The sequence below is a fragment of the Carassius auratus genome, chromosome 49 (genome assembly GCF_003368295.1).
Source record: "Carassius auratus strain Wakin chromosome 49, ASM336829v1, whole genome shotgun sequence".
Lineage (NCBI taxonomy): Eukaryota > Metazoa > Chordata > Actinopteri > Cypriniformes > Cyprinidae > Carassius > Carassius auratus.
The window spans coordinates 13,980,356-13,994,099 of NC_039291.1; the positions used below are offsets into that span (position 1 = coordinate 13,980,356).

At 37.7% G+C, this 13,744-nt stretch overlaps 1 pseudogene; it reads right to left on the reverse strand.

Moving 5' to 3' along the window:
• Positions 1–8,430: 8,430 nt before the first annotated feature.
• On the reverse strand, positions 8,431–13,441 carry LOC113065971 (Krueppel-like factor 6; annotated as a pseudogene).
• Positions 13,442–13,744: the final 303 nt, after the last annotated feature.

The window sequence follows — 13,744 nt, forward strand, 5'->3', positions numbered from 1 at the left end:
TTATTTTTTTTATTTTTTTATCTCCTAGAATACTTATCTAAGTTAATGTATTCTGACTGCCTTTTGATAACATTTTGATTACTTTTGCCTAACTTTAAATGGGAGTATTTTTCAGAGAAGATGCAAAGGTATTGTTAAATTATTAAAAAAGTATCTTTAAATATCAGGCGGACTTGTAATCAATAAAAAGTAACTGTAATCTGATCATGGTAATTTTTTTTAATTTAATATAACCCAAATACAAGTACAAAATTCATTGGAATTTGTAAACAGGATTACATGCAATCTGTTACTACCCACTGCTTGTGGATTACTGTGATGTTTTCAGATAATAAGATGTTTGGACTCTTATTCTGACTCTTATTCATGTGAGGTAAGTTTCTCCAAATATGTTCTGATGAGTTTTGTGTAGGCAAAATGTTAAAATAATATAAATTTCATAATATAGGAAATTAGTTATATGAACAAATCAGTGTATATATATTAAATATCAAAGCCTGTCTTGCTCCATACAAAGCAACATGTTGTACATTGCCATTTCACCACAGCTGCATAATGACTGCTGTTACGAATAACAGAGTGAGTAGTAATGCATTTCATCTCCAGCAGAAAAAAAAAAAAAAAAAAAAAAAAAAAACCTTTTGGTTTACTGCTAAAGATTATGGGGTTCAATAAAGAAAGTGGAAGATGAAGATAAACATAATATTAAGGATCATTAAAGAGAAGCATGTATTCATTTCCCCATGCACAGACTGACCCATCACCTCTAAGCTTACAGTGCTAAATAACAGCCTGGTTCTTGATGTGTAATCACTAGTGTATACTCCTATTTATGCTTGTGACTCATGCTAACAATCATGGGAGTTGTTTTAATTACTGTTTGCATTGAGATAGTCCCTTTCTTAGAATATGACTCCCTCTGTGTGCGAATCCTATATACCCACATACCTCTGAGTAATGAGACGACGGCTTGTTTTACTGTACCGGACAGATTGTTTTACACAAAAAAAAAAAAAAAAGACATAAATGATGAACATACAATCATATGAACTGGTAAGCTGCGTTGTACAACTTGGTAAAATTATATATATATATATATATATATATATATATATATATATATATATATATATATATATATATACAGAAATATTATAAAAAATAGATAGATAAAAATCTCAAAATAAATGTTTAATTTAAGGCCTCAGAAAGTGGCAGCCAATGTGTTCTGCGTGGTTGTCAAGGTGTGAATAAATGGTTGCTAGGGTGTTGCAAAACGTTTTCTGAGGAGTGGTGTTCTAATTTATTTTTAGTGTATTACTATCGTGCCATGAGTTGATAATAATAATAATGTATTGGTGGCTAAATATATTATTATTTACAATTATATACATTATCTACAAATATAAACATATAATATATCATAATGAATATATAATATATTTTTATATTATTATTTAAGAGTAAAAAGTATGGAGCAGCATTTTTTGTGATCATTATGTCATCCTAAAATATCTGAAAGATTTGCTGTATTGTTTTACTGTAAAGTTCCAGAAACAATATAGCTGCCTGTCAGTCTTTTACTGTATTATTGTTTAGAACATAAAGGTTATGGATTATAATGACTAATATACAGTATATGTTCTATACTAGTAATTATATGAAGTATAAATATTTATAAGTATTTTTTTTTTTTTTTTTCATATGATGTCTTAGCCCACAAGGTCAAAAGTCAATTTAGCACACAAAAGATGTCTTCATGCAGTTAAGACGTGAATGAATGCCACTCAGAGGTCACTAGGAAGGTGACCAAAGCTTGCTATCAGCAGTCAATTGAGAGGAAAAATGTCTCAATTGGACAAATCTCACTAAATCTCATGTTTGCCTAAGACCGGACGAACTCTTTGAGGGCTGCCTCTCAGTGTTCAAAAGAGCCATTAGGCCTTTCTTGGGTGTTATGATGGAAATTAATCTGTGTTGAAAGGAATACTATGTGGTTCATGTTTGCTTTATGAAAAAGGAACAAAATAGTGTTTGTGCCAAACTCTCAGATCTCTCTTAATATGTTTTAGTGTTCATAAGCACGAACAGCTAGATGATTATTGGGTACTTATCCACTTTGAAAACAAATAGCACTATTTTTACATAGTAAAAACAGTTTCAACATCATAAAACAGACAGGATGGAGACAAACACTGAGCTTAAAGATGATCCACAATGAAGGATGATGATCATAAACGACACGTCTGACCTTTTATTTCTCTTGTTCTTAGACACTCCAACAATTAAATCCAAAAAATTGCTGGATTCAACACGATTTTCTGAAGAAAATGCTCTTCCATGAAGCTAGGTAATTGATATGCAGTTGCTAAGGTGTTTAGTGATTTTGAGCACATTTATATGCTCTTATGAAGGTATTCTCTATAGGTTTTAGCATTTTGCTAAAGTGTTTTTGAGGATGTTTCAGTGCTGTTTCTAAGGTGTTTAGAGTGGTTCTTAGCATGTTCCTATGCAGTTGTTAAAGTGTTCAGTATGATTGTCGAGAGAACTTAACTTGCTGCAATTGAAGAAAACTCAAGTTAATAGAAAAAACACCAGCAAATAGGGGTGCTCCGATCACGATCGGCCGATCGTAATGCGCATCTTGTCAGTAAAGCCGGTTCTCTAATCAGCGGTTAATTCCATCAGGTGCTTGATTTCACATAGAGCAGCTGTTACTACACAGAGCATTTGTTAATAGAGAAGATGCGCAAATCCACTTCATTTTCAGCGTTTTTTGGCGCATCTTCTCTATTAGCAACGGCTCTGTGTAGTAACAGCTGCTCTATGTGAAATCAGGCACCTGATGGAATTTACCGCTGATTAGAAAACTGGCTTTACTGACAAGATGCGCATTAACGATCGCCGATCGTGATCGGAGCACCCCTACCAGCAAATTAAGAAAATATATCCATTGGTTTAACAAAACATGCTGAAAATACTCAAAACACAAACAAATACTGAAACATGCTTCAAATACTCAATGTAAACAAATACCAAATCACACTGCAAATACTCACAATGCAACCAAATAAAGAAATGCACTACAGATACTCAACACAACCAAATACAGAAAAGCACTGCAGATATTCAACATAACCAAACACAGAAACACACAGCAAATACTCACAAAGCAAACAAATACAGAAACGCACTGCAAAAAATCACAATGCGAACAAATAAAGAAACACACTGCAAATACTCAATGCAAGCAAACACCAAAACATGCTACAAATACTCACACTGCAAACAAAGGAATGTGCTGCATATACTCACAGTGCAACCAAATACAGAAACATGCTGCAAAAAGTCAACACAACCGGACACAGAAACACAGGGCAAGTACTCACAATGTAAAGAAATACAGAAACAGGCTGCCGATACTCACAAAGCAAACAAATAGAGAAAACAATTGCAAAAACTAAATGCTAGCAAACAGCAAAACACGCTACAAATACTCACACTGTAAACAAAGAAATGTGTTGCAAATATTCAACAATGGAACCAAACATAGAAATGCGCTGCAAATACTCAACACAACCAAATACAAAAAAAAGCACTACAAAATATTCAACACAATCAGACACAGAAACACACGGCAAATACTCACAATGCAAAGAAATACCAAATCGTGTTACAAATAGTTAATGCAAGCAAATACTGAAATGCGCTACAAATACTTACATCACAAACAAATATTGAAACAGCCTGCAAATACTCACAATGCAACCAAATAGAGAAACATGCTGCAAATACTCACGAAGCAACAAAATAACGTGCTGCAAATTCTCACTATGCAGACAAATACAGAATAGAGCTGGGACAACGCGTCGAGGTCATCGACGCAAAATATGCACATCGATCCGTCAACCTGTTTTTATTTCTCGAAAAAACATTTGCAAAATGTTTACCTTATGTGCGCTGAATATACGCGATGGACGGATCAACATTCTGTCCAACGTTATATAACCAATCCAGGTGTTTTTCTGCATTGATCTTTTTTTTGGCGGCTGTCAAAGTCTTATTTGATCGGTGAGTGATGTAGAATAGAATGACTGCTGGGCCTGACAGGGCGCGTACGAGAGAGAGCACCGGCTGCGCGCGCGCACTCAGTCTTCAAACAACACGAGCGCTTCTTGCTCTCTCTCTCCCTTGTGCATATTAACCAAAATCATTAAACACGATAGAAAAAGGGCGAAACACCAAAGTTTCACCCGCGCTCATGCACTCACAGTCTTCAAACTACACGAGCGCTGTCTTGCTCTCTCTCTCTCTCTCTCTCGTGCACATTAACCAAAATCATTAGACACGATAGAAAAACAGCGGAACGGCAAAGTTTCACGTGGAGCATTCAGAGATTTTTTTTTTCTCCATGACAGGCTGCTGGCTCCCACTGTTAACTGTAATTTTTGGAAAAGCACTCTCTGTATTAGCTTAAAGCCCTCAAGTTTACATTGGTTACGGTATTCTTTCGATTGCTCTAAACAAGTATTTTGGGTGACCTTTTTTATTGAATGCTAGACATCAAGTTGTTGTTATTTTCATCTGAAAGAAGAACTTTTTTTCAGTAAGCTAGGCCCTATGTGTTCAGTAAGCTTGTTTCAGTATGCTATGTGTTTTCAAGGCTTCAAGGTTTTATTGAATGCTATCTCTATACAAGTGCAAAGTAATGCATTCTTAGTCAGTCTTTTATTTTGTAATTTTAATAGCAAAAACATATATTGCAATGTTAAGGAATTCATGTTTTTTTCATTCAGATATGTAAATCAACATGTATAAATTGTTAGTAGTCAATTAATGGGGAGATAATCGAAATCAAATCGGTCTGAAAAAAAATGAATCGTTAGATTAATCGATGCATCGAAAAAGACACAGTATATGAGAAAGAGTAATAGCAATGCTTGCCTTTCCAGGTACTAATAATAATTATAAAAAATTTTAAACCAAGCTTCGGTGTCTTTTTTTGAATATTCTCCATCAACCCCATTGGCTTCAAACAGCTCACCGATTCATACTCAGCCCTAACCCTCTGGCAACAGCAGCCTTTGATGTCGTGAAATTGTTTTTAATTTCAGTTTGCCTGACAATACTTTGCCTACGGAAGTTCTTAAGAAAGCACAATGCCCAAATTTCAGTAAGACTGCTGACTTTGCTCTGCATGCAAAGTTCAAGGCAGTTCATCGATGGGATCTCATTAGTATTCGTAAGCATTCGTGCACATTCTTTGTTTAGACAGATTATGATATGTGCAATAGTTACATATTGCCACCCTATTAAATTGCCACCCTATTCTCCCAAAAATAAAAACTCTCTGTTCATTTACTCACTGTCATTTTATCAAATACAAAATAAGAACTTTATAATGAAAATCAGTGGGGTTCAAAACACCACTGTATTTTCATTGTATAGAGGGGAAAAAACAATCTTCTTCTGTGTTCAGACAGATAAAACAAAGTTAATGACAGATTTTTCATTTTGGAGCGAACTATCCCTTTAAGTGTCTATCCAAACTACAAACTCCAAAAAAAAAAAAAAAAGGAACTTTGAAATACGATGGACTGCAAGTGCATTAAGGTAGGGCATGTGTCATATGCTAGTGTAATTTATCCAGATTTTTGGTAATCTAAATGGATTAGTGGAACCCCAAGGGTAAACATGGGAAAGCATGCACACATAGTGATGAATGCATTATATCCAACATTTGGTCGAACAAGTTCCTCAACCTCCTGCTCATTGTTTGCCTATTAAAGGCATATTAAGCAATGCCATACATAAATATAGATCTTTTGATGCATTGATCTTTCCTTTTAAACATCATAAAACATGGACTGAGATCTTTAAAGTAAAATGTTATGATGGATTTGGGGGCACCTGACCTTTAAAAGATTAATGTCGCTGTGTGACTTTCCAAGGCTGCGTATAATTGCTTCCACTTTAGGATCTGTCAGCTACAGGGAATAATGAGCGAGTTCTCTGTGCAGCTTAGTGTTGTCTCATCAACATCAGCATAGCACTGAGAAGAAAGATGGAAAACTACTGCTGTATTATCAGAGGCGTAGCCGCAATTGAGTTATGCAATGCAACAAGTTTCCCACGATTTTCACCTTCAGTGAACTGCCATATTGTGAAACGTCTCTCTTAATAAAATGAGGCGTCTAGGTGAAATGGCAGGAACAGTGGAATCCAAAGTCTAAAGACAATAAAAGCATTTTTCCCCCTTTTTTCCTCTCCCTATTATTTATTCTCCATTTCAAGCTGGAAATAATAATAATGCTATTATTCTAAATATACATTTAAGATTCTGCATAATTTCTAGGTCACTAAACAGCTAAATTGGGTTCTCTGAACATGTGAACCCATGTGAACTTTGCACAGACGGTCATATTTACTTCTTCCATCGAAACCAAGATGCTCTTTAGAACCTTATAAGATCATACTGGATAACAATGATCAATTTGGGACATTTCAGAGTGCTGAATATTCATGTAAATATTTTGGTTATGCTGAAATATTTCAGTACACTTCTACATCCTTGTTAATCAGCTATCATTTCCCACTGATTTGAGGAATAATTTATGGGTAGGGTTAGGTTTAGGGTGAGGGAATGGGTTAAGTCTATATATTTGGACAGCAATGTTGATCCAGGATCATTCAAAAGATGTTGATCCAGGAACATGTTTTTGGCAAAATCACGTTGACCACAAACGCCAATCTCCCATTTTTTGCAGAATGCGATATATCCGCTCAAATAATCGCAACGCACCATTCCAGGTACTGTAAACAATCTTGTCAGTAAAGCTGATTCTGTGATTAATAGTACCGGTAAATCTCCATCGCGTGCTTTCAGTTGGAAATTATTAAGATGCATTTAATACACAGAGCCGCAGATCACTGACAAGCTAAGCTAAATCGCATTCATTAGATGGATCTATAATGAACGTGATATTGTGTAGCTTGTCAGAGTTAGTGTTTTTATTAATGCCATTTATGTTTTTGTTGATACAGCATGTAGCACTAGTCAACTAAATGAACATAACATGACAAAGATGAATGCACTCTTGGCAGTTGAATGTAAGGGAAATGTCATTTTGGAATTTCTGTGCTCTGATGTGATGTTGTTCATGTTATTGTTCATAATGACATTTTATTTTATTGCTGTAATTAATGCATAGCATTAACGAGATGACTCTTTGAATTCATTTTGGAAGAGATGACTGATGAATGTATTTTAGTCCAGTGCCTGTATATAAGATTAGTAGGCTATTGACCAAGTTCAGAGGCAGTGCATCAGCTTATGTTATGTATTTTTCACAAAACTTTCAATAACTTTCATATTGATTCAATGGATTTATTGTATTTAAAATAAATATATATATATATATATATCAAAATTTATCAAAATGGATTTATTGCGTTTTGTAACCAAACTCTTTATATATATATATATATATATATATATATATATATATATATATATATATATATATATATATATATAGTAATTAACATTTCTTTAATTTTGAAATACTGTTGAACTAGTAGTATTATTTATGTATAGTTATTTTTAGTATAATGAATTAGCATCATATTGTGATTACAGATGGAATACTTCTTGAGCACAATGATGAGAAGTGAAAGATGAATGGCCATTTTCAAACGTTTAGAAAAGCCAACCAATCCATGGCAAAATATTTCAGCACTCCACCTGCCAGGAATCACCTCAGGCATATTTCCCCATTTAGCAATTCACAAAGGCGGCAATTTGCAATGTTTTTCTGTGGGAACTCGTTCGTCTATTTTGACAAGCCTCCAGTGGGTGTGGAGACCAGCTTTTGCTCAACATGAGAGTGAGGAATCCGTGAATATATGTCTTGCACCGCTAATGTGGGTAATTGTCATTCATCAGCATTGTGGTGAGATATCAGGCGGTTGTTATAAAAGATCTGGGTTTTTAAAGCACTGTATCTTTATATTAATAATGGCTTTATTTATTTGTTTTGGCTGCACAAACATTACTGCTACAATGATTATGCGTTGCTGTGTCTGCAAGGTGTTCAGGGTGATTTAGTGCACTACTAGTCAGTTTTTCTTAGTGATTGCTTGCTGGTCCAATTCAAATCAAAAGACCTATGATCATTCGGCTCTCATGGATCAGGTTCCTCTTTTTCACCCACTTTATTCACCAAATTAATTGCAAGCCTATACAAGTTCAATTTGACATATCTTGCATGTCTATAACCCAAAACAAAAAATATTAATGTGCAGGCTAATAGTTATAGCAGGTTTAGCCGTTTTGGTCACCCCTGGTAAGCATTACTAATAATATTGTAATAATGAACCATATTTTATAAATCACTAGCTAATAGTCAAAATAAAGTGAAGCAAAACAACAAACTTGTCTGATAAGAATTTCTTATTATTCCAATAAAAAATACATTCATACAGAAATATAACAATTTTGCAAAACAATTTCAAATAAAATTCATATAAAGCAAAACAACAAATAAAAATCTTAGAAAATGTTTTTTTTTTTTTTTATCCTAACTTTTGTGTTTTTATTCTTTTGTACAAATATTCTTTAGACACGAGGGATTCATGAGAGAAAAGATAAGTGATAGAACGTGTTGGTTGAAGCAAGCAAATTGAAAACTCGATTAAGGCTCCATTACCAATCGAATAATATTGGCCACTGTTGGAACGACAACGTTCTTGACCCACAAAACCCTGGCTGGTCTGATTTAATGGCAGCACAAGCTGCTTCAAGTTACTATCTACGTAGCTGCTCGACATGCAACAGTGTCAAACCTCCATCGCTCAAAAAAAACAGAGCACGGCACTTATAAAAGCACAATACTCGAAAAATTCAAGCATATAACTATGTACAATAAATTTTATCAATCATTTGGTCCCTGAAAACATTATAGTTTACATTTCAGAACGCAATAGAAGCGGCGTTCGACTCCGCGTTCGTAAATTTCCATTGTAAATGTTTGGGGGGGGGGAGGGGGGTGATATATCTTTCTCTTTCTGGGTGTCTGTGCACTGTTTCCACAACACTGTCGCTGGACTAAAACAACGGCATCCAGACAGGTCAATATTGAACTGGCCGAGTCAGCAGTCTGTAGCAGGCAGGGCCTTCAGCAATTCATTACAGAGAAGCAGTACAAGGCAAGGCCTGTCTGACTGCAGCTTGTTAATTACAATAAATCTTTAGGCATTTCCCCCACCCTTTATTCTTGGTAACAGGGGACGGGGGGGTTGGCATTCCACAAACTTTCAGCCTTGTTTTATACAACGGCCGGTTTTCGCATTTTAAGAGCTTTTTGCCTTGCACACACCTCCACAGATCGAGATCTTGCATCTACAGCGTATCCGAAACGTTCAGTAGATACTGTATATCTGTAACTTTAAGTGCTCTAAATTGCAGAATTCACAACATCAAGAAATATGAGGGCAAATATTAATGAAAAAGAATGAAATCGCATGCCCGAGAATAACAAAATATATTACTTATCTACAAGGGCTTGGTGACAGTGGCCTCAGAAATGGGAAAGGTGCATGTCGAGGTGAAACGGAGCCTTAATAAAGCTTTTTCAATCACTTATATGAGACATTTTGTGACCCCCAGTGGAAAAGGGCACTTGCATAAGGCACCATTAAGGCCAACAGTGCATTAACAACAGATCAAATGGAGATAGAGAGAACTGTCTTCAAGATGACAAAACAATTCTTGTATGAAATGGTCACTGATGGGATTCGACCCTCCACCAGAGAGGAAAAATGAGGGAGTTTGATCGACGGGTGGAGAATGATCAATGCGTTTATGTACAATATTGTAACATTTAACCCAATTGTATTTAGCTGCGCTTTCTTGGAATCTATCTGCAGTCCCAATTACAAATAAAATAAAAAAAACCCCAATACCATGCAACACCTGTTTATGATCGTGAAGTTATATTTGTGTTACATCTCTAAGCACACAGCTCATACAACGGACTACAAATGAGCATTTGTAGCCTGTCCAAATAACAAGCTACCGAACACATTGCACATTTAGTAGCTGCACCAAAAAAGCCACTTTCATTCAGGACCGAGTTTCTGTCCCCACCTTGTGATGGGGGCAGGGGGTGAAACCCTGGCCGCTACGCCCCCTGCAGTCCCAGAGCCCGGGGGGGCGTCAGGCAGGAGCTCTCAGTCTCACGGCTTCACTCACGGTTCTCGCATACCACGTGGAAACAAATACAGAACTTGTTCCCCGACACCATTCAGCCCACAGCGATACACTGGTACCCCCTTCCCACCCTTCTTCGCACACGGGACATTCATCCGATCACGTCAAGCAGGTTCTCTTTAAGATTTGTTTTAAAGTACCAGTGTATAGTCCAGGAGTTGTCCCGAAACATCATGCACCATACAACACACCATTCATTCTCTCTCTCTCGTTTTTTTTTTTTACTTTTTCTTTTTTTAATAAATCATCCTCCTCTCTTTGATTCTTCATACATGATTTTGTCCCTTCTTTTTTCGTTTCAACAACCAGTCAGTCCGCCTTTATCCCGGGGCTCATGGAGGCACAGGATATGGTGCAAAATGGCATGCTTTGGCTGGAACACACTCCCCCCATTTCTTGCAGGGCCAGGTCAACCAGGAAGCTGGTCAGGACACAACATATACCCAGCGTGAAGCTACGGCCTGCTCAGAGGTGCCTCTTCATGTGCAGGGCCAGGTGGTCCGACCTGGAGAAACACCTGGAGAAAGAAACAAGAAAAACAAGGTCAAGCAGGGGCCACCGTAGTCAAAGTGTGATCAGAGGTAGAGATCTGTGCATTGCATCACTGATGAGGCCCCTAGTGGACCTCAAGCTAAATGTTTGTCAAACAGGAATAGGTGCTATCAAGACTTATGAAAGGAAAGGTTGGTTATGAGCACAACCAGAGAGAATTAGCATTTTCCTGGCAGAATTAGCAGTGGAAATTAGCAGTTTCATAATTATAATGAGAAATCTGTGAAAATATGCAGAAGAGATTTAAACTTTTTGTAATCCGTGTTAAAATTGATTTAAAGACATAATGCGAGTCTGAGAATTACTTTATAGCGGTCATATAAATATATTATGGAAATTAATAATTTATAAAGCAATATAGTTTTATTTAAAAAAACGGAAAATGTATAATGCAATTCATTAACATTTTATTAATTTTATGGATTTATTTATTTTTATTATTATTTTTCTTTTGTGGTGGGGTCAGCTATAACAAAAAAAGATAAATAAATAAATGATAATATAATTTCTTGCTTTTAAAAGTTAATTTGGTAATTTTGGTAATTGTTTTAAGGAAACATCATAAAATACAAAATAAATAAATAAAAAAAATAACAATAATAAAAAAAATTCTCAAGGTTATAATTATCTGAGCACCAGCAACAAAACCTTATTGTTTAGGCTGAAGCGGATTACTCAATTTTTATTAGTGTCTGCAAGTATTAAATTATCCGAAGTTTGCTGAATTTTATGAATGATGGGCATTCAGATTCTGCAAAAACTGAACTGCTGGTAGAGATTCTGTGTAGGTCTGGATCTGAGCACAGGCTTGATCAAATGTTTTGTGTTAAAGAAGAACCATGAAATGTTTGCATCCAGTAACCATGGGAAACAAAACGCTAAAAAGGGAAGTTGAGCAAACAATGGTGTTCAAAGCGCAAAGCTCTCAGGAAGGGAAATGATTAACAGAGGAAGTGATGACAAACAGGAGAGGCGCTTTGGTCATAAAACAGAGAATATCAATAAAGTATTGCGCTTTCAAGCATTTAATGTGATTAGGTAATTTAGTGATAAAATCCAAACATGATGGGGCGACTTCGATCAATGAACCGATATAACAGAATCAATGCCGAATGCAGAATCAGTCGCGTTTCAATGCATCAAAGGATCAGGCATGAGGCAAGAGAGACAGACGGCCTTTGATGACTGTCACAGCGAGAGATAGCGAGAACTGAGCGTACCTGTCACAGTGACTGCATTTAAATGGCTTTGCACCGGTGTGCTTCCTGAAGTGTCGGGTCAGCTCGTCGCTCCTCGCAAAGCGCCACTCGCAGCCTTCCCATGAACACCTGTACGGCTTCTCACCTGTAAACAAGAACACAAACACCTTTCAGCTGGGAAACATTCACAAGTCTAAAAGGAACGTGGAATAGCGTGCGCAGTAATGCTCTCAAAAATGCATCTGTAAACAGGACTCATGTCTACGGGGCAAGTCTTAACTTTATAAGATCCCTCAAGCTCTCAAGGATTGCGGGAATGCGTGGTATGCCAAAAGTCGGTCTCTATGCTGTGTGTGCATAAACAGCGCAGGGAACAATGCACGTCACACAGAGCCGGTTTTGAATGCAATGGGCCCTTTAAAAAGGGGGCCACCCAGATCCCCATTCAAACCCTGGCTCTTTCCCATGACGAAACCAAAACTGTTTTGGTAGAGCAGGTTGTTTTTCCCCCTGGCTGCCTTTCGTTCCCTTCCCCCATCCGATCCCCCCCCCCCTTTCCTGGTCACGGCCACATTCCAAACAGATTAGGTCACCGTTTAGGCGTGCAGTCATGCAAAGCAAATATTCACAGAGTGACATTAGCCTTGCAGCTGAGTACAGCCTGTGTGAACTCAACTCCATTACACAACTTCGCAAAGAGACGTGAAAACCTGCAACGAAGTTCCGCTTTCTGTTCGTCGGTTCGGTTCGTGTCAGAGACAATTTGGAGACAACATCACAACTAACAGCAAAAGTTCTTACCTGTGTGAGTCCGCTGATGTGCTTTTAAGTGAGAACTCTTCGGTAAACCTTCCGGCAGCCGTTGAAGTGACACCTGTGCACTCTCCTCCTGCCGTCCGGAGAGGCGTCCCCTCCTGCGGAAGCCTTATCCGAGGCCTTCCCCAGTCCGTTTGGCCGTATCTTCACCGGTACGTGCAAGTCAGTCTGCGTGCTGCCCCACACCTGAGGGATGCCGGGCTCCTGAGGCGTCTCTGGCGAGGACGGAGGCGTGCTGATGATGGAGGAACTCAAGTGATGCGCTGACTCTGTCAGAACCGAGCCCAGCGGGGTTGGAGGAAAGATGTGAGTGGGCGAGAGCTCCTCCGAACTGTCAGACGCCTCGCTGGCTGGCATCCGAATTCATGCTGTTGGTTCTAATATTTGGCAGTCCTGATTGTCTTCCTCCTTGACGCTGGGAAGGCTTGCCGTTCCCATCTCCCTTATCTCCACAAGCCAAGATGGAGCTTGCTCCAAAGATCCTCCTGGCCCTCAACTTGAGGTCAGACCCAGAGACATACGGCTCACTCTGCAAATACCTCTCCAGCTCCAGACAAGTCTGATTCAAAACAGAAAACACAGTGTTAGAATGCGCATGACTGATTTAGTGAGTTTCCTCTAACTTTCACAGCTGACTACCCAGGGTTAGTTTGGGTTAACCACACTCAGATCTGCACTTCATGCTTTTTCTGGCTGAAATATGTCAAACGGTGTCATGTGGAAACATACAGAGTATGTTTAAGGCATCTAAAATCTGTATTTTAGGTATAAATATGGCTTTGAGAGCTGTATATTGTCTTTCTGGAACAGTTGTCCCCTAGTGAGTCATGCAGACATGTGAGAGTCCTTTTAAGGATGCCACAGAACTTCCTCGTGAGTTTCCTCATTCAAACATAGTGACGTCCCT